At 34.9% G+C, this 23,074-nt stretch overlaps 1 protein-coding gene across 4 annotated transcripts in view; it reads left to right on the top strand.

Annotated features, from left to right (window-relative positions):
• The window catches only part of LOC126744438 (chaoptin), a 294,134-nt gene that overhangs the window by 30,771 nt on the left and 240,289 nt on the right, over positions 1-23,074 (top strand). Inside the window, exon 1 of one of the 4 annotated variants that reach the window (XM_050451861.1) lies at positions 5,002-5,023. The exons of the other annotated variants lie outside the window; for them this stretch is intronic. The gene's annotated coding sequence lies outside the window, so the exon portion shown is untranslated. Of the gene's footprint in view, positions 1-5,001; positions 5,024-23,074 lie in introns of those variants that run through there. 4 annotated transcript variants of the gene reach the window in all.

Here is a 23,074-nt window from a genome sequence, read left to right as displayed (position 1 = left end):
AGGGTGAATCAAATATGAACCGGACTTTTCTGTTTAGCGCGCCATAGGTGAAGCGAGTGGCGCGACGTCCTGATATATGCTAGATAGGGATGTCAAGAGGAGGGGAGTCAGTCGGTTTGGCGCACCGGAGTAGATGAGCTGTTAGTAGCATCATGTCTGAACAAGAGGTACACACGTCTGTTGCGCAACGCGTTATTATAAAATTTTTGTCGCGTGAGGGCGTAAAACCTTCCGAAATTTTGCGTCGACTAACTGCACAGTTCGGTAATGAAACCTTATCAAGGACTCAAGTCTACGACTGGCACAAAAAATTTTCCGATGGCCGAGAGGTAGTGGAAAACGAGAGCCATGCACGCCGACCCAGGACAAGCATCAATGAGGCGAACATTCGTGCGATCCGTGAGCTGATTGAAGGTGACCGCCGCCTTACATTGTGGGAAATTGCTGCACACGTCGAAATATCATACGGAAGTGCTCAATCAATCATTTCAGAAAATTTGGGTTACCGCAAAGTGTGTGCAAGATGGGTTCCTCGCCTTTTGACGGAAGATCAGAAAGCAAACCGTCTTGCCGTGTGTGAAAGGCTTTTGGCACGATTTGAACACCCGCCTTACAGTCCCGATTTGTCACCATGTGACTACCACATGTTTGGGCCACTAAAAGAAGAATTGGGAGGTTATCACTTTGACGACGACGAAGGTGTGGAAACGTTTGTGCGCAATTGGTTACTGACACGACCAGCTTCATTCTTTGATGAAGGAATTAAAAAACTTCCGATCCGGTGGGAAAAATGCGTAAATAAGAGAGGAGATTATGTAGAAAAATAACATGTGTTCAAACTTTTATTTACTGTACCAATAAAATTACTAAAACCAAAGTCCGGTTCATATTTGATTCACCCTCGTAAATTAATCTTGGTATTTTCATTGCGTCCTGAATCCTGTATATTTCAACAGGTTATGGGCCCAGGAGCGCAAAACACTTGATTTGGTTTATTTTTAAGTTTGTTTAGTCGTGCCGTTGCGTCGTTAAAAAATATGATGGCGAGTAACGAAAGTACAATAATCGGTTCGGCAGTTGATAAACTGAAAGGGCGTGAAAATTATTCGGCGTGGAAGTTCCAAATGAGTGCGTTATTAAAGTTAGACGGACTTTGGAACTGTGTTACTGGAGAATGGGCTGCGCGGATGCTGATAGTGCGGCTAAAGCGCGACGTGAAGAGAAAGCCTTGTCAAAAATAATTCTTTCTCTGGATAAGTCGACGTTTCCGCACGTGATGCAAGCCGAAAACGCTAAGGATACATGGAGTGCCCTTGAAAAGGCGTTTGAAGACAAAGGGTTGCATCGAAGACTTAGACTGCTCCGAAGTTTATGCTCCATAAGGCTAGAAAAGCTTTAGCACCATGGAGAGCTACGTAAATGAAGTAATGGCTCTTTCCCAGCAACTGATCTCCATTGGAAAACCATTGGATGATGAATTCTTAGGAGTTATAATGTTGCAGGGACTGACTGAAGAGTACGAGCCTATGGTTATGGCCCTTGAAAATTCGGGTGTAGATATAACCTCGGACTTTGCAAAGACCAAATAACTTCAGGACAAAAAGTGGCAAAATGGCAAACTAAACGGGGACAGTGCTTTAGTTTCCAGGAAATTTAAGAAACCGCCATGTTGCTGGAGCTGTAAGCAGAAAGGACATTATAAAAATCAATGTCCTGCTCAAAATAAAAAGGACCTGGCTCAATCCTCAAATCCTACCAAAAATAAGAATCATCGAGGAGGGAAGAGTTTATTATACGTCATAGTACGTGGACAGTGGCGCGTCATCTCACATGACAGGGAATCGTGGTCTGCTAAAGGACATTACCGATTTACACTCAGGACAGGAAATAATTATGGCAAAACTCGAAACTGTGTGTCAGTGGTACCGGTAAAAGTGTCGTGAAACTAGAGCAAGATGGCAGAGAAATGGACATACAAGGACTTAAATATGTTCCAGAACTTTCTGTAAATTTGTTATCTGTGAACTTTATGGTTTCGAAGAGATACTGTGTTTATTTTGACTCCGAGGGATGCAAAATAGTTTACCAGGAGAGTGAGGAGCCAGTAGCTACGGCGACAAATGTTGATGGCATTTATAAACTGGATGTTGTTCCGGATTATGTCAACGTCGCAAGTACCTCAAATTCACAGATGAAATTGCTACAAAATGGATTGGCAGCAGGTATTTCTTATTCCGAAAAGCAGGTTCCGGAATACTGTGAAAGTTGTCTTAAGGGCAAACAAGCAAGAAAACCGTTTCCACATAAACTGGACCTTACCCACTCAGATCTTGTGGGACCTATGGAAGTTGAATCTTTTGGTGGTAAAAAATATATATTCACCCTAATAGATGATAACACTAGAAAAATATTTTGTTATTTTCTAAGTACAAAAGATGAGGTTCCAGAAAAATTCAAGGAGTTTTGCTGTATGGCGGAAAATCAAGTAGAACGAAAAATAAAATTTTAAGGACGGATAATGGCGGTGAATACTGTAACGAAAAATTACAAAAATTCTTGCGTGATCGTGGGATTAAGCATGAATTGACAGTGCCGTACAGTCCTCAACAGAATGGCGTGGCAGAACGCTATAATCGCTCCATACTTGAGAAAGTTTGTTTGTTGAATCTTTCTCCAACAAAGAAACTACCTGGATCTACACCAGCAGAAAAATGGACTGGCAAGAAGATTGATATAAGCCACCTAAGGATCTTTGGGTGTAGGGCTTATGTTCACATACCAGATGTCAAACGGAGGAAACTAAATGCTAAGAGCAAGGAATACATCTTTGTGGGTTATTGTGAAAAAAGTGTTGGATACCGTCTTTTGGATCCAAGTAACCATCATGTAAAAATAGCCAGAGATGTTGTATTCTTAGAAGACTCAATGCCAGATCGTGCTAGCTTGGATGCTCATACTTTACAAGAGACTTTAAGGGTGATAACACCACCAGAGACTCTTGACGAAGCTGTAGAGAGTAATACTTCCAGTACTACCAGTACAACTGATGAGTTCGAGACATCGTCAGAGCGTACAGAATCACCAGATGAAGTGAATAGTGAAGTGTCAGTGAGTGAAAGTGAAACCCAAGCAGTGATCTGTGAAAACCCCGAGGAACCTAGATATCCGTGTAGAATAAGACGTCAGCCTGAATGGTATGGTGATTGTATTACTAATGATAATATTGTTGATTTTGCAATGATAACTTTGTCAAATGATCTAGAGCCAACAACTGTTTCTGAAGCATTGTCAAGTACCAGAAGTTCTGAATGGCGATAAGCTATTAAAAATGAATTAGATGCTTTTAACGCTAACAATGCTTGGGAATTGGTTGATAAACCTCACAATAAAAACATTGTTAAAAATAAATGGGTTTAAAAGTACAAAGCTAGGCTAGTTGCTAAGGGCTTCACCCAAAAATATGGTGTTTATTACCTTGAAACTTGTCATTAGATTTAGTAATTTGAGGTTATTGTTGGCTATGGCCGATCATTTAGACGTAGAAACTGCATTTCTAAATGGTGACATTGATGAGGAAATGTTTATGAGTCAGCCTGAAGGTTTTGAAGTTCAAGGTTCAGAAAACAAAGTATGTTTATTAAAAAAGGGAATTTATGGTCTAAAGCAACCATCTAGACTTTGGTATGAAAAGGCTCATAAAGTACTTTGCAATTTAAAATTTGTGCAATCAAGTATAGAGCCTTGTATTTTCTTTTAAGTTACTCAGAGTTCTCTATATGTTGTAGCACTCTACGTTGATGATTTCTTTCTTTTCTATAATAACCATACAGAGGCTAAAACAGGAGTTAAATCACATATGCTAGGCATGAAAGGCATGAAAATAGAGAGACATTTTTCTAAAGGCGAATTAAAAATTAGTCAAGAAAACTACATACAAAAATTATAAGATAGGTTTGAAATGACTAATTGCAATACTGTTACTACTCCAGTAGAGTTAGGTAAAAATTTCGCTGGTGACGAAAGTTTTTATGACGCCCCATATCAGCAGTTAATCGGATCAATTATGTATCTTGCAGTATGTACAAGACCAAATATTGCTTTCTCTGTCTCTTTCTTTAGCCAGTTTAACAATAATCACTCTAAAGAACATTGGTTAAGTGCTAAAAGGATTCTTAAATATTTAAAGGGAACTAAAAGTTTGGGAATTGTTTATAAAAAATCAAATGATCCTTTGACGGGTTTTGTTGATTCCGATTGGGCAAACAATGTAGTTGATAGAAAATCTTTCTAAGGGTATATTTTTACATTAGCTGGGGGACCCGTACCTTGGGAGTGTCGAAAACAAAAAACAGTAGCATTAAGTTCAACAGAAGCTGAATATATTGGTATATGTGAGGCATCAAGAGGCTTTGTATTTAAGGTGCTTTGAAATTTTTGCAATTAATGATTCTTGAAAATCCTACCTATTCCAACATAAATTACAGGCATTTGAAACCGTCTTAAATTTGGCATGTTACAAGAATATCCTATTTAATTCTCTTACAAATAAATCCCTCCAGAGTCTTAAGTTTAAGGAATATTATATACCATAATACCACAAATTAAATATAACTAATATAATTTAATATCGAACTAACATATGTTAATTATATTTAATCCGTGCCAACACCTCAATCCTTTTGTTACTATAATTAAAATTAATTATTTAAGTTATAAAATGGAATATATCGAAAAATCTACCTTGAGGTACAATATATTTCAAATATTGCATTTTTTCAAGGCTTCATTAAATCCAAATCTCGAAATCTAAAGCCACAAATCTTTGGATAATGTAGATAAAATAATTCCCGGATTCGCCACAAGAAATAGGTATCGTGTTATATAAAATTATGCATTCGAAACGCGTAAATATTGACTGGCAAGCGTTCGTTATTTTACAGCTCTAAAACCCCTATCTTCGCTCATATTTCTTTTTTTTTAGGTCATTTCCCACGTAGCGTATGCAGTTTGTGTCACGTAAAATGTACGTACACCCACAGATAAAGTTAAATATAGGCTTTGCACGTTTAGTCAGTTTAATCAAAAAGAAGAGAGAATAAAAAAATACTTCGCTTTAATTTAAGAAGCGGATATCATATCATATTAAATTATGCATTGACAAATTATAAAGCTATTGTTTGGCGAGCAAGAACGATATATACATATATCCTTATAATTTTATTTTAAGTAATATTTCATGTACTGGATAGCACATAAATACTCCAGACTGTAAATATTGATTTTACTTAATTAATATTAAAAAAAGTAAAATATTATATAGACATCTAAAAAACAAGAAAATACTGTTGACTAGCGATTTTTAATTGTACAACCCTTTATAACCGCTCTATCTCTGCTGCTATATTTATTTTTTAGGTCAATATTCCATGCACTGTACATACGGTTTGTGCAGCACAAAACGAACCCCAACCGACTCTAAATATTTATTTTATTGGTTAAATGAGCTAAAGCATCGAATAAACATCCTGCAATGTTAAATAATAAACGATAAATGTTATTAAATATTGCTTTAATTATTGGTTTTTAATCAGTCGTGTCAAAAAAGTATTGGAAGCAAATAGGAATTGCTAGAAGTAATTTCTTTAGTACTTTGCACGGCCATCAGAGAACGTCAAGAAAAATGACAGTTGAAGTGTCGAAATAATCTTAACGTCATATTGTTTCCCCTAGAGTCCGCTATATTCCTTCAATTTTCTCTGGAAATTTACAGGGAATAGGATACTCATCGTGATGGTGTATGGTCACCTTTACAGATAAGACCTTTATAAAGTAAGAGTTTTAGGTGGAAATAGTGGAAGAAATTTTCATATTATCACAAATTTGTTTTCATGCGTAAAGAGAGATGAAATAGTTGGATAATACTCGGGACTAGAAAAACTAACCTAACCTAACTTAACCATCCTAAATTTGGAGGAAAAACCTAATTTATTTGGTACATTACATTAAGGTGAGTAATTATACTGGAAACATTTTCTAGTTGCAAGAATCATAATAACAATTATTAATATAAAATCCTTCATTTTTTCCAAGCGACTACACAAAATATAAACAAACAAACAAAAAACAAAGTCACGGTCTCATAAGGAAATTTTATTGGCTACACGTCAGGGCATCATCAGGCCTTAAAGGCCTAAAAAAAATATTGTTTCTTCATAGGAAGATTTGATTTTTCGATTATATTCCTCTCTTTCTATTTCGTCACACCAGTATCGCCTTTCTTTTCCTTCCTTACGTGACTATGTCCTTCAGCTCACATATAGGTTTCCTTCACTCTATTTTTAAGTGTCTTCACGGAAATTATTCACTTTACACTTTACACTTCTTCTTCTTCTTGGGTTGTTCTTCTATTTGCCATTTCTTTCTCTCTGCCAATAAGATTTCTAAAATGTATTTCTCATTCATTCAGTGGTCTCTTTTAATTATTCCAGACTTTCCTCTTCACAATTCATCTGTATTTGTCACAATGTATTGCGAGGCAATAAACTCGCCCTTACTTTAAAGCTTACTAGCTCCGAGGCAATTAATTATTTCGAACGACCTAAATAAATCGGGAGGGAAATCTATAAAACTGGAAGGACGAACCATTTAAATTTATCACCCCAATCAACAGTTTGCGGTTCATATTTATTGCCGCAACTTAATCTCTATCTTTCCTCATTCCTTCGTCTCCGAATCGCTTTCGGAAGTAAAGAAAAAATAACATTAGATTGATTAAGGGTTGCCAAATATATTTGTTCCTTTAGTTAAACGGAGCTTTAGGGAAGATAAAGTTTGGAAATATATTTTATTTGGGAGTTTTATTTCAATTGCACCAAAACTTATTAAACTTGGATAAAGAAGACGGTAAATTTTCTTAAGATAAAGAGGAAGAGAAAGTATCTTTAGATGGTGAAGAGATTGCTTAAAGTCAAAGTAGTAGAAATGATAATGTTTCAAACGACTCTAATGCACCCAAAAATCTTTTTATTATTTGATTGTATTCGGTACATCATGTATAAATGCAGTAGGTAAGCCTGAGTTGAATGAAGCTGATAGACAAGAAGATTGAACATTTAAAAATCCTGAGGTACCAGAATAGGAAATAATAGGTTACATCCACCTATTTTTGCGCTATTGACACTGTTTCATATCATTTAGTATCTTTTGGATCAGATGAAGAACTGAAGCAAGTCATTCCTCAAGAAAGCATAACATATTTGAACAGAAATTCCCTTTCAATCCCTACCTCTGCATCAAAAGAATTGGAAATATTATAAACATCATTACTGCCTTTATCTTCATATGCTTCATCTAACGTAAAAGATATAGCCTAGATGGAGTTAGCAGGTTTAGGACTAAGGAATCAAAAATTTTCCTTTTTTTTTGGACGTTTATTTAGATTTTTTTCAAGGCTGTTTACTGTGAAGAAGCTTTTGAACAAACATCACATAAATCAAACATAATAGACAATTTTTTTTTTAATATACTTCATATTACTTCTACGATATACATATATATTTACAAATAAACGAACGCGGTCAAGAGCCAAAGATGAACTCATATCAATAGCATGAACTCAGTTCATCTATATACTTGTAAATATATATGTATATCATAGAAGTGATATGTTAGTGATGTGAAGTCTAATTTTAACGTACTGCCTGTCTTTCTTCCTGATATTTCTTTATTTATCTTATTTTGTTTCCTTCTATCTTTTTTTATACTCTGCATTTTAATCTTCTTGGATATCTTAAATATTTCTTTCCAGCAGTCAAAGAAGCAAATGCAGTGGATCTCAAGGAGAAAGAGAATGAGAAATGATAAATAAAGATAGCTGATAATGAAGTATATGCAGATTGCAAGGAGATTACTGCATTCAAATTTTGAAAATCAAAAAAAGAGATGATCAGGTGAAACCTGAGAAAATAAGAACACTAACATACTTTGGAACGTTATTGATAATGATGATAATGATGATGATATTTTTAATTCCTTTCATAAAGAGGAAGAAAAAAGATGTTCCAATAAGAGGTTAAACATTATGTCATTAAGCAAATTTGAGGAACAGTTGGCAAAGGAATTGTTGTTCAAAAGAGGGCGCTATAGTAAAAAGAACCCGGTTTAACTAAGTACCAAAATGTTCCCAAATGACTCAGTCTCACTCATACAAAATGATGATAAATATTTATTTGATACAGAAGATGATGGTATAGTATTAAATGATAATAATGATTATGGCTCCTTTTTTAACTTGATCAAAAAGAAGCATGTGAGAATAGATTTTGAATCCTCGGTATGTATTATCAGAAGAAGATGACAATGTTGGGTAAAGAGGGAGAGGAAGCATGATTGACGAATTTTTTGTAGGATAATATCGGAAAATGTCCCAAAAACATCGTCACTATTTGATTAAGACAAAACAATGACAAATCTTTTACATTAAATGAATGATGGTGGTCAGATTGGATAGCAATTAATTGTTGATGAAGATATTCAATAACGAAGTGTATTTAAATGATGGTGAGATTTCTACTCAAATACTAAATAAAGCTAATATAGTGAAACTGGAGCTAAAAGCAAAATATATAAACTTCCTTAATCCTGAGGGAACAGGGGTATCAGAACAATGTTTATTTTTCAAACGATAGGTTACAACTACATGTTTGTACGTTATATGATACATTTTTCAGATCATTTGGCTCACATGATGAATTAACGCTCCTTCTCCTTCAGTTTCAAGAAACAATGAAAACAATAAGCAGATAAAGATGAAATGTTATTATTGATGACGATGATGATATTTTTAGCATTTTAAATTAATAGCATTTTAATAAAAAGAAACAGGAAGTTATTCACATGAGAGGTTAACTTGAATGATGTATGAAAAATGAGAATCTGATGGCAAAGAAATCCCTGTTGAAATATTAAAGTCAAAGAAGCAGATGCAGTGGATCTTAAGGAGAAACAAGAACAACGAGATGATCAAGATATTCAGATAGCAAAGAAATTACTGCATTCAAATAAAATCCTCTCCAGTTTATAAGATATTGAGTAATGTACTTATGAATGGTAAGGCTGATGATTGTCTGCAAGAAATGATAAACTGATGAAGACGGAAGATAATAATAATGATATTCTTACCATTTCTAATTCCTTAAAAAGAGAGAGAGGAAGTAGGTTCAAATGAGACGTTTACCATTATCTCTTTAGATAAGTAGATGGCAAGGGAATTTCAGTTTGAAAGTGAGTGCTATAGTGTAAAGAACCCGGTGTAGATCTTCATCTTCTGCCTGGAATTCGGTGGCATAAACATATATGGCGTTTACATATGAATTTGCTCCTAAATATTAATCATCTTTTTTTCCAGTCTGCTTCATTTGTGATTTCTATCAAGCATTGAGACATATCATCTGATGTCTTAGTCTTAAAAACCAACCTCCTGATTTTCTTCTGCTATAGAAATTAATTGTTACTCAAAGTGTTCCGAGTTCTCTATGCCTGATTCATTTGATCCTGTTGGAAACTGAAATGGAATGGGAAAAAGAAGTAGGCTCAGTCAATCAAAAAACATGAAGAAGAGAAGAAATAAAATAATAGATTATCAGAAGAAGAAAATATAGATGAAGATGACAAAGTTAGTAAAGATTCCCTTGATAAAGAGGGAGAGAAAGTATGATGGCCAAAACATTTCTCAAAGTTAAAAAAGTAGAACCCGAGGAAATGAAGAATAAATAGAATTAGTGATTTTCTGCAATGAAATCATAAAACTTAAACATACCCAAAATCCCCTTCACTATTTGATTGAGTCTATTTTAGACAAAACAAGGGCAAACCTTTTGCATTTGATGAAGAGGTTATAAATAAAGATGGTAAGTTTGACTGGTAATTAATTGTTATTGAAGAGAACAAAAAAGTTCGTTAAAATAATGAAGACATTTCTATTCAAATGCTAAATAAAGCTGACGTAGTGAAACTAAAGCCTAAAGAAAAACAAATACATTTTTCAAATCCTGAGGTACCAGCAATAACAGTACACTTTAATTCGTGAGTCTTTAATAACATTTGAATCAGATGAAGATCAGGTTCTCCTTCAGTTTTTTTCTTGCTACCTTCACGCTGCACCTTCAGTTTTTTAAATCAATCTTCATCCTTCTATAGATTCCTTATCGTCTGCAAGGAATTTGAGAAACAAGTGATACGGGATCTTGGTTTAAATACTCGAAGTCAACGAACAAATGCAGTGGATGTCAAGGAGAAAGGAGAAGAATTGAGAAATAAATAAAGATGGCCAGGTATGTGACCTTGAGGTCTATTTAGATAGCAAGGAGATTACTGCGTTCAATTGCTGATAGTCAAAGGAGGTAATCTGGTTAAACCTAAGGAAAGAATAACATTAAGCTACTTATAAAGGCTGATGGTTTTCTACAAGAAACAATGATAGGTCTATAATATCTTCTACGTTGTGAGCTAAAGATGGAATGTTATTGATGATGATGATGATGACAATGTTTAATTCCTTTGATAAAAAGGAAAAGTGCGTATGTTCAAATGAGAGGTTAACCATTATCTCATTAGGGAAATTTAACGAGCAGATATCAAGGGAATTTATGTTCGAACGTAAGTGCTGAAGTGAAAAGAACCCGGTTTAGTTAACCACCAAAATCTTAGAATAGCCCCATAAAAAAGTCTAGAGGTGTCAAATCTGGCGACCGAGTTGGCCATTCCACATGTCCTTGACGGCTATTTGAAGCAAAAGGTATTCGAAACTGAACCTGCTTCAGTATTTGATTTAAGACAGACAACAACGAATATTAATTGTAGAAATATTCATGTTGGGGTATTTGAAAATGTTCGGTGTGAAATTTCGGATCGACAGTCCTTGTGTCAGCCTTTTCCAGCATCTTCTTAATTGAACTCAATGTATTTATTCGATATATTAAATGTTAAATGTTAATGTATTCAGCTAATTATTAAATGTACCACCATTTTGTAGTAGATGAAGATATTGAATTTATATTCTAGGTTACAAAGTACTCGTCAGAAGCTTAAAAAAAGAAGCTTCAAAGCACAAGACCACCCTTTCCATTTAATTTTTTTTCCAAGATGGCGCACAGCAACCATCTTTAAATTTTCATCTGTCAATTTTGCTTTAAAACACAGTAATCATTAATCAATTGCATTGCATTACCTCAAGTTTCAATATTTTGAATTGATCCGTTCAAAAAATAAAGAGAAATTTTCCTCCTTTGAAAATGCGTGTAAACATGATAACAGAGAATCGATGAATATGTATGTAAACAAAACACCCCTCTTGCATTTGTGCACATGTTGAACTCAAACAAAGTTGTTGTTTACTTATTTTAGATTTTATATATTTACATTTATTAGATGAAGAAAACATGGACGATGATGGCACATCATTTAATCATTTTTGCTTTTGTAACTCACTCTCATCAAAGGGAAGTATGTTCAGATGGAGAAAAGAAAGTCTGATAATTGGTAGTAAGAACAGATGTGGAATTTTTTATATGTCACATAGATGAAGATGACATGGCAGTTAATAATGAAGAGGAAGGAGATTTCTATCCAGGAAGTGACTGCAATGGAAATTATCTTCTGCTTAATTTACTCGTTGTCTCACTCCTGAATCTTGAGCAACCATTGATTCATACGCTACTGTTCCAGTCTGATAGCTTGTCTTGACGAATTGACCTTCTCTGCTATAGAAACTGAATGTTTCTTAAAAACTTCCAAGTTCTCGATGACTAAATTCTGATGATAAAAACTGATATGGAAGGTCTCTAATTTCTTCATTGAACTGTGAATGTTTTGTTTGCACGAAATCACTTATTGGTTCTGAATTTACCCATTGATGCGTTACTTGCTAATACATAATCGTACGTGATTTTGTTTCCGATAAAGGGAAAGTTGAGTGAGTCGAGCCAAATTAAAACGTGAGCCTTTCCTAGTACGTTCGGGCTTTTTGTAGTAAAAACACGTAACGTATTGGCCACTCCATTATCCACACAAGTGAGTAATTTATTACGCTGGACGTACCTAACTGATGGATGAAATGAATTCGGTGAACGAACTGAATGTCCGTTGACCGAACGGACGGATTGAATAAATCTTGATTTACCGCCTTTCCCGGCCAATTTTCGTTATCCGCTCATCGGAATTAAATTATTTTACGGTTTCGAGTGGGTGTTTACGATCGGGGTGCGAATTCGAACGGGATTCACCCTTTAAATGCGGCTTTTGTACACCGCGGATTTGAATTTTATTTCGCCTAAAACAAATATTACGTGTACGTTTTACAAATACGACTTTTACAGCAATCAAACCTTAAGAGACGTTCTTTATAAATTATTTCTTTGTTATCTTCCCCGGTAAGCCTTTTTAAATATTTAAGACAAGCGACGGGGAGCAAAATGGAATGGTGGAAATAAGGGTAATGGAGAAATAGTCAACATCGTTTTGTCGTGTGCGATAGTAGGTAACATTCAGGTATTATAGCAGAGCAAGGTGTTTGTTCTCTCCTTTTGCCGCTCTAGCATATAGAGCCTATGTTTAAAGTTATCTGGGGTGTATGTACATTTTATATACAGAATATACGACATGCATAATGACTTAAAAACGCATGTATATGAGCGGGTATATTGTTTTTAAGGGTGTGACATTCTTGTTTGATGTTTGATATAAATGAGCTTAAGGCCTTTTTAGTACAATTTTCATATAATATTAACTGACAAATTTTACAAAATATTAACACTACACTTTTTTTAAGGGTGAATTAAGTGTGGCTAAGATACCTTATTCTAATGGAAAATAAATATATAAGAAAATCATTCTAAGAAACAAATTATATTCAAAAAATTAAATAAAAAAGCTTGGTTGCATGGGGAGATCGTAAGTAGTAAGTTACAGTAAACAGCTTTGAAAAAGATCTAAATAAACGTCGAAACGTCGGCACCTTTTCAAAGAGGGAAGTTTTTGATTCCTTGGTCCTAAACCTGCTAACTCCATCTAGGCTATATCTTTTACGTTACGTTAGATGAAGAATATGCAGATTAAGGCAGTAATGATTTTTGTAATATTTCCAATTCTTTTGATGCAGAGGTAAAGATTAAATTAATTAATTAATCAAGATTTATTTAATCCGTCCGTTCGGTCAACGGACATTCAGTTCGTTCACCGAATTCATTTCATCCATCAGTTAGGTACGTCCAGCGTAATAAATTACTCACTTGTGTGGATAATGGAGTGGCCAATACGTTACGTGTTTTTACTACAAAAAGCCCAAACGTACTAGGAACGGCTCACGCTTTAATTTGGCCCAACTCACTCAACTTTCCCTTTATCGGGAACAAAATCACGTACGATTATGTATTAGCAAGTAGCGCATCAACGGGTAAATTCAGCACCAATGAGTGCTTTCGTGCAAACAAAACATTCACAGTTCAATGAAGAAATTAGAGACCTTCCATATCAGAATTCAGTCATCGAGAACTTTTTGAGAAAGATTCAGTTTCAATAGCAAAGGAGGTCAATTCGTAAGACAAGCTATCAGACTGGAACAGTAGCGGAGCTGCTCAAGATTCAGGAGTGGGATAACGAGGGAATTATTTGATGAGACATAAAAAAGGTTCTTACTTCCAATTATTCTCTGACTTTCTTTTCTCTTCCATCTAAACATACTTCTCTTTGATGAAAGTACGTTAAAAAAGCAAAAAGATCATGATTAAGTACTGTGCCATCATCGTTCGTTTTTGCTTCATCTAATAAATGGCGTATCACAGTTTTGTGTGAGGAAGACTGACTCATTTAGTCTTAGAACATTGAAAGGCTAGAATTAGTAAACAACAACTTTGTTTGAGTTTAACATGTGCTCAGGGGCGAGGGAGGTGTTTTGTTTACAAACATACTCATCGATTCTCTGTTGTCAAGTTTACACGCATTTTCAAAAGAGGAAATTATCAGCTATACAGTGCTTTCCTTTAATGACCCCCCGCCCCCCCCCCCGCTTTATTTTTTCAACGGATCAATTAAAAATATTGAAACTTGAGCAATTGATGAATGAATACTATGTTTTAAAGCAAAATTGACAGATGAAAACTTCTAGATGGCTGCTGTGCGCCATGCACTTCATTTATGGACTGGCTAACGGAAACGCACGAGAAGCCTTGCGTATTTATGCTGAACTTTATACCCGAATCGTGTTATTTCTCATCACTCCATGTTTACGCGTTTACACCAACGTCTAAGTCAAGCCGGCAGCTTTAAAAAACTCATCGCTGAAAACGGACAAATTGAAGAACAGGTGCTCAATGAATTCGAGCAAAATCCCACCACAAGCACTAGGAAAATTGCTTAGACGGTACACATTAGTAACTTTACAGTTTGGAATATTCTTAAAAGAAACCTTTTATACCCGTATCATATTCAGCGGGTGCAGGCACTTTTGCCAGGCGATTTTCCGAAAAGAACGGCTTTGTGTCGTTGGATGCAAGGACGCATAAGGCAAGATGCACCGTTTATAAGAAAAATACTTTTCACCGATGAGGCTAATTTCTCCAGAGACGCAATTATGAACTTCCACAATAACCACATAATATGGCATTATGAGCACCCACATGCTGTGGCAGAAAACCGTCATCAGCACCAGTTTTCCCTTAATGTATGGGTCGGCATTATTGAAAAATTTCTCATCGGTCCATTTTTTTTACCAGCAAGGTTGACTGGACAAGTGTATCAAGAATTTCTTAAAAATTAATTACCAGCGATGCTAGAAGATGTCCCCATTCAGCCGAGACAGCAACTGTTTTTTTTTACATGACGGTGCTCCAGCCCATTTTAGAGTATTTGGATATTACGTATCCAAATCGTTGGATAGGTCGGAGAAGTATTCACCCTTGGTCCCCACGGTCTCCCGACTATCGCATTATAACGTCTGGTGACATAATTCGGCAGACGCCAGGAATTGTTGAACGTGTCCGCCAATCAATGCGACGTCGATTAGATGCTTGTATTGATGGCGGAGGAGCACACTTTGAACAACTTTTATAAAAATAATAATATTACTTAAATAAATAATAAAAAATTAAATATTTTTTTTACACTTAAAAACTTGTATTTTAAATTAAAGATTGTAGAAGCAAAAGTTGTAAATGCTCAATTACAATTTTATTACGGCTTTTGTACTAAATTAATTATTAAAAATTTTATTATTTATTATTAAAATTGCAATAAATTAGAAAAAAACGAATAATTACTAGAATAAAGAAAGTCTAATCAAATCTGAGCAACATGTCCATGGTTTTTCATTTTTTGTGCGAAAACCGTGCATCTAACGGACAAAGTCCAAGGGATCAAAAATGTTGCAAATAAAACGGGGAATTTAAAAATATTTTTTAATACAAGAAAAACCAGTGGAGTACCATTTTTCTTTATAAAAGTATTCAGCGGAAAACCCGCTTAGGAATAGGAAAACCTATGTTTATAGGAACTTTTTTGCGATTTTTTATCCAAAGAACACGTTCCTGATTTTTGTCACAATATATAAAAAATACCCAGTATATTTTGAACTTGAGCTAGACGAACTTCATCCAAGAGTTCGAATAGGTTGGCGTGAAGAATTTCCAAGTAGCGATTAGCTGTTAAGCTACCTTCATATATAACATGTGCAATTTTTCTTCCAAAAATAAAACATGAGACACTCAACCCAAATCTGCCCTGGCGTTCTCTTCAAATGTTATGCGGATTTTCTCGCGCCCTTAAGAAACTCTCCGCTACTTAAGAAAAATGCCTCGTCTGACCATATAACTTGTCTCTCAAAATTTCTGGTACGGCACCGGTCTACGAACCAATGACAAAATTGAAGGCGTCTTTGGGCGTAAAATGTAAACGAGCTTAAACTTATATGGCTTAATATAATTTGTTGTGAGTATTATTTGCACTCTCAATTTGGAAACTCCTACATCACGCTCTATTTTGCTACAAGAGTTTTCCGGATCTACAGCAATACTTGCTAGCACGTTATTAGTGTTTTCTTTAATTTGTAGGTTATAATTTTTTGCTCTTGGTTTTCTAAATGAACTATATTGTATTAAATTGTTTTTAATTTGGTTAAATAATATTGTATTAGGCTGAGGCCTTTCTGGATTTCTATATTATAAAAAATAATAGAATTAGAATTACTTAACGAAATTCTGAATGAAAAAACGTAACGTAAGTTCGACTGCTTCATCTGCGTTGTCATTACATTGGATATAGCAAGAAATCATACTGAAGACTTATGATTTTATCGCTTAAGAATTCATAAACACAAATTTATAATAATTTTAGGTCTTGCGGCAGAAAGTTTAAAAGATTGATTGAAGTGTCAATCATCTCCATGGTTATCGATTATTAAAAACTAGTATTTTGTTTTGCCCTTCGCAACAGTCAACTAGAATAATATTTTAAAGTTTTGAAATATTACGATAAAAATGAATCGTTCATTTCAAAAACGACTTAAGTCAATAATTTTGCCCTCGTCGTTTTAAGTCGTCGACTTGGGTCGTTTTAACACCGAACAGAAATAAAACAAAAACTGGTGGAGAGACATTTTGTTCATCATAGAATGCCATGTTTCGGATTGGCTACAGTTTATTTTACAAGTTCAATCACGCGTGGCTAGTCGATTAATGTAGTCCTGACCCGCTTAAAAAATTCACAGATTTTGCAACATGCGCAAACATCGTAGGCGTATTGAAAATACCAGATACAAGTACGGTGGCTGTTATTTTTTATATTTTATATTATCTTGTGACGTCATTTGAAAGTGCTCAATAAACGACACATAAAAGAATTAAGCCTTATGATCATTATTCATTCAGTTTGTTATTTATTATATTTTTGTAATTGCCATTAATTTTAACGGTTTATTTTTTAAAATTAGGGTGCTCCCCGAAAATTCCGCCCTTCGCCCCTTCCGCCTCTTTTTTACTACACACTCAACAAAAAATTGAGCAAAACTCATCATAGCTATGCGGGTGGTATAAAATACGGCTTTTATTTTTATTTCCAAAACTCTTGAACGAGGCGCCATTCCATATGGCTCTAAAATGCGCCACCAAAAATAACAATCTACGTATCCAAGCAATTTTGCGAACACGCCCCCATTTAAGTATTATCGAATTTATTCCACTTGGCTGATATACCCTGTATTATTTCATATGGAGGAAAAGTGAAACTTTTTAATTATTTAAGTTTACCCAATTCTTTCATACACATCTCATAATCCATATCTGAATATTTACCACAAACTTTTATTAATTCTAGATGAAGGGAACTAAAGCCACGCTCACTTTTATTCACATATTCGGCAACGTAAGCAGCACAGGAATATTCATCTAATATAAACTGAACATCCATATTTGACTGCAAAGCTTTCGAAATACATGGATTAAATGGACTGATCCAAATGTCTTCAATCCCACGTTTCATAAAAACCGAGGGTCGATGAATGCCATGTCGAAGAATGTCCAAATACTCATCAAATGACTCTAAATAAAATTTTTGAAGGAATTCCTCAAAACTTGTCAAAGAACCCACCTCTAAAGCTTCGTGCATTTTTTCACATAACAAAACTTTTGAGTTATCCTTATTAACTGGCAATACCGGAATTAATAATGGTGCCCCAAAACGGCATTTTTTTGTATTTTTTTTGTAGCATGTATGAGTATGAGCATGCGTTTGTAAATTCCTGGGGCTTGAAACTAAACATTCTTCGGCTGAGGCAATACTATCAATGAATGCAATAGTTTCCGGTAAATGTTCATCATTTAACTGTGCCTCGTGGGAAGGTGGAGCGTTTTCAAGCCATAATAACATATGACAGTGTGGACTACCTCTATGCTGAAATTCCACCCTACGAAAGTAATCTTTTAAATAATATTTTCCATATGGGCCATCTCTCTTTTTTTTAGAGCAATCATGATTGTATCTACTAATTTGTTAAAATATAGGCAACAAATAACAGGATCATTGTTCACTAATTCCGCTTTAACACTATTAGACATAATATCAAAGATACTATAGTCAATGTTATCTTCATCATCTAAATTTTGTTGAAATTTATAGGCGCATTTTAAGAGTGGCTTCCAATGTACCTCTGATGCACTAAGTGTTACAAATACAGTTGGTTTTCCAAGTTGACGTATCATACAAAATAAGTCCTTTTTCTTTGACTGCCAATATTGTATCGAATTAGGTATATTTTTTAAAAACCACTCATTCTTTTCCATGCTTTCTTTCACAAATTCTGGATCTAATAAATCTTCTCTTGTAATATTTTTTACCTCATGGTTATTATTGCGAAACAATACTTGAAATGTTTGAATAATTCTCAAACGCATGATTTTGACTGCCATGTAAAGAATATGATTAGGGGTAACACCACGTCTATCTCTTCTACGGATTTCACTAGTTGCCATCATATAAGGAGTTCCATTAATTTTAAATTGTCTTTCATGTCCGTAATAGATAGCAGGAAATGATAATTCCTCTGCATCAGCGTCAAAAGATGATGCAAACGATTTGTTTTTCTGACCTGGGGCTAAATGTAACACCATATCTTCCCCCCAAAAAAGTGTTTGCTGTTGCATGTTTAATAATTGCTCATTTGTTAAAATTTTTTCTTTACGCGATGAAACTACGTCCATCATGTCTTCTTGACTATTCCTTATCTCGAAATGCTGGTCGTAAAATATTTGATTTTCTTCTGCAAAATCATAACCTTCATGTATACCCAAGAATGTGTTATTAATTTTAATATCATATTTTCGGTATAATGGCGTATCTTGTAAATATAATAACCATCTACGCAGAATAGCTTTTGAGACACATCCAGACAAATATGCCCCTTTTTGAAGAATATGACGCTTTATTAAAACTGTCACTGTATATTCATCGTCAACATTTCTGGGCAGGGAAGTTACCATATTATTTACACTGACAGGAACATTTATTATTTGACCCACCATTTTTTGACTACCAGCAAAATAGTGAATTTTGCGAATTTGCAGAACGGGTAAACGAGGTGAAATTAAACGCTCAGCAATGGGATTTAAGGGGGGTAAGTCAGACGGAATAGGAGGATAAACAAATCCATTAACAGTGGCCAGTTGAGGAATCATTTTTTTACTGGATAAAGTGGAATAACAGTTACGACAACACCTATAAAATTTGCATTCATCCTCGATACTCGAATGCATTTTTGGGTAGCCAGCTTCATAAAGAAGGGGAAGAATATCCTTGGTTATGGAGCAAATATCATTAGTCCACCAAATTCGGTCACATATACGACAGAATTCGTTTAACTTATTACTATAAAATTTAGTGTTCATAAAATGCTCTAAATATAATGTTCTCTTTTCAAAAATTTTTGTATTTGTTGGATTTAAAGTAACTATTGAATTATTGAGATATCCTGAAAAGTTCAAAATATCTGAATCAAAAGACTCACAATTACCTGTTTTATTTGGTGCTTCCCTGGCTTCTTTCATTTCTATGATTCGATGAACTATTGGTAGAACCTTTTCCCCGTGATTGGATTTTCTGCTTTTCCTCAGATCGTTGAAGAGAAGAGACATCTTGGAAAACAGAAACACCATCAACTGTAGTATTGGGATTCGAAGAAATTATTTTATTCAACTTTTTTCGTTGCCTTTATTCCCGACAACGTTTAGCGTTCAAGGCAAGTTTGACATTGTCTTGCTTCTTATTATCAGGTTGACTTTTATTAAGTGCGGTAGCACCGCTAGTGCTTGGTAATGAAATATTAGTATTAATTACTTATTTTTGGTAAGTCCCACAGTCTTCTGCATCCAAAGAAAGTAAAACAGTTTTATTATATTTTTTCTCAGTATTTGCATTTGATTGCACACAGCATTCAGCATTTGACTGTAACTCGACAGCTTCCTTTTTATCTTCTATAACAGTTATTTTTCTCTGCTTGAATGGTAAAACTTTTTCGTTTTTTCGTTTTCATTTTTTACAATATTAAGTTTCCGTTTCTTTAACGGCAATTGATGTGAATGGAGGGACATTCTGGAAGTAAAATAGTTTATAAATTATTTACATTAAAAACATTTAGTCAAAATCGTCGAAAAATAAACAATTTGACAGGTAACTTTAATTTTAAAGTGCCTTTATTTTATATTTCCATAAATAAAAAGTGTGCATTCGACAGGTACAGTCTTGCCCAAAATAAGTTTACTCATCAAATTTTTATGTGGTGGAACTTAGCTAGAGATTCAGAAACGAAAATCATGTTTTTACAGTCGCCCAGACAAGTTTTGGTTTTAAATTTCGCCATTTTGGATCCGCCATTTTGTTTTTTGTAATTGTGATAGCACTAAATTGCATTGTCATCGGAAATATGAATGTGTTTCAAATTTCACGTAAATCGGACATCTGGAAGTTCAAATTTGATTTCCAAGATTTGACCCAAACATACATAGTTACATACATACATACATACATACATACATACATACTTACATACATACATACATACATACATACATAGGTACATTGCAAGTTAAATAAAAGCTTTTAAAAACAAAAAAAAAATAAAACCAAAACTTGTCTGGGCTACTGTAAAACATGGTTTTCGTTTCTGAATCTGTGGCTAACTTCCACCACATAAATTTTTGGTCGAAAAACTGTCAATTTGCTAGCTATAAATTATTATATCTACCTATACTTTTCAAGTGGTCAATTTTTATATTCCCCATGACACCAACATAGAAAGCTCAACTACTTCACTAAGGACTTACCTATTTTATTTTCACTTATTTTATAAAAGACCACCCTTGTTTGTAATCCTCGTATCAATAATTGACACACACACACTTTTATTTTCGAATACACAAGTTTTTTAGTAACACGTCTTGTCGAAAGGAACAAATAAAATAAAAGAATCCTGAATATAACACGCACCCTATTCGCTTCATGGCTTATAAATCGGATATCACATAATATTTCTCTCACCTACATACTTGACTTAAAACCCAAACATCATTGCGGCCTTCGAACGACCTTGCTCTATTCCCTGATCAACGCCGACGTGCGCCCAGAAGTATTTTCAATACTAAAAAAGAAACCACATCCTGAATTATATAAAAAAAATACGCGTCGTATGTTTGGTTTATCAGCGTAGACATGCGACTTAACATAGCCCCAAAGAAAATAATCTAATGGCGTCAAATCGCACGAACGAGCTGGCCAGTTTACAGGTCCGTTCCTTGAAATTATTCGTTGCTCGAATGTCTCTTGCAGTAAATTAATTGTTTGGCGCGCTGTATGGCACGTGGCACCATCCTGCTGAAACCACATTTCTGCAACGGCTTCCAATTGAGGCACAAAGTTGGTTATCATGTTTCTGTATCGCTCATCGTTTACTGTAACGTTCTGACCATCAGCATTTCTGAAGACATAAGGACCAATGATTCCACCGGCCCATAAAGCGCACCAAACGGTTAGTTTTTCTGGATGTAACGGTTTTTCGCCAATAGCTCGTGGATTCTCATGCCCCCCAAATTCGGCAATTCTTCTCGCCTATTTTTCTTGCATTGCATAGCCATTTAACCAAAAATGGGCTTCATCACTGAACAAAATTTTCATATGAAATCGTGGATCAACAGCAATCTTTCCTTCCGCCCATTCAGCTAATGTACGGCGCAAAAGATGATCCTGGGGCTATAACTCCTGGACAAGTTGAATTTTATATGCTCGCAATCCGAGATCTTTGCGCAAAATTTTCCATAAAGTGGATGGACATAAGTTTACTTATTGAGAACGACGACGAATCGACACATTTGGATCATTATCAACACTATGCTGCACAGCTGCTATCGCTTGTTGCGTGCGCACTGTACGGCGTCTTACGGGATGCGTATTGTCGACTAGAGTAAAAGTATTGCGAAAACGCTTAACAGTTTCTCGAATTAATCTCTCTGAAGGACGATTATGAGCACCATAAGACTCACGTAATGCCCGATGTGTTTCTCGAATAGAACCATGTCTTTCAAAATAAATTTGAACAATTTGGAAACGTTGCTCCGGCGTGAGTCTGTTCATGATGAATTGCCAAACCAATTAATAATAATAACCAATAATATAATAATATAATTAATAATCATAACCAATTTTATATTATAGTCTGTTTTTTTTGCCATTTTTTTGCCATACACAAAAGCATTTGGAGGAGAGAAGACCAAGAAGCATGCTTCACTCTATGACCTTCCATGCAGTAGCTCATCATAAAATAATATTTTTCTATACTTTTCTTGGATTTAGGAAAGGTTTTCATAATCCTGGATATTAAAAACAACTAACAATTCCTATTAAAAACAACTCAAAAGTGATCCCGCTCGACTGTTTTCATCTGCCTTAGCCAGAACGAGAACGAAAATATTGTTTTATTATTGACGACATCTCTAAGTAAACGTTAGAAATTTCCACTCGTAGATTTTCTTGACGTTTAAATGGGGGTCCTCTAAGCGGCTCAATCTATTCAGGCTGGCAGTTGTCGGTCGATTGCCGGCCCACAGGGAAATTTCTTGGCTTTCCGCTCGTCCATCGGTCCAATTTACTCTTGGTTCATAACGGCCATCGCATATATATAAAGTTTTTCCGTATTAAAGAGCTTCGAAAACTTTTGAGAACGGGAATAAGGTCATAAAAAGTTTTCAAATTAAAAATTCTCTTTATGGTGATTCGTCTGCCGACCCTATAAATTTGATGAACAATTTAGGTAATTCAGTTGTCTTTAAGACATGACAGTAGACATCTGGATTCGTTGAAACCAAATTTAGTCAAACCCAGCTCTGGTCAACTACTGACATGCACCTTATCAAGATGTCCATTACCGTCCTATTAATTTGACATCCTACATATACAAGTATACATGCCTGAAATATCGATCCATTAAAATTGAAAGACTAATAAAACAGGCTCCATATAACATTTTCTTTATCCCATGTAGTTT

This window comes from Anthonomus grandis, chromosome 14 (genome assembly GCF_022605725.1).
Source record: "Anthonomus grandis grandis chromosome 14, icAntGran1.3, whole genome shotgun sequence".
Lineage (NCBI taxonomy): Eukaryota > Metazoa > Arthropoda > Insecta > Coleoptera > Curculionidae > Anthonomus > Anthonomus grandis.
The sequence above is the reverse complement of the archived record's forward strand: the minus strand, read 5'-3'. Positions and strand labels throughout refer to the sequence as shown.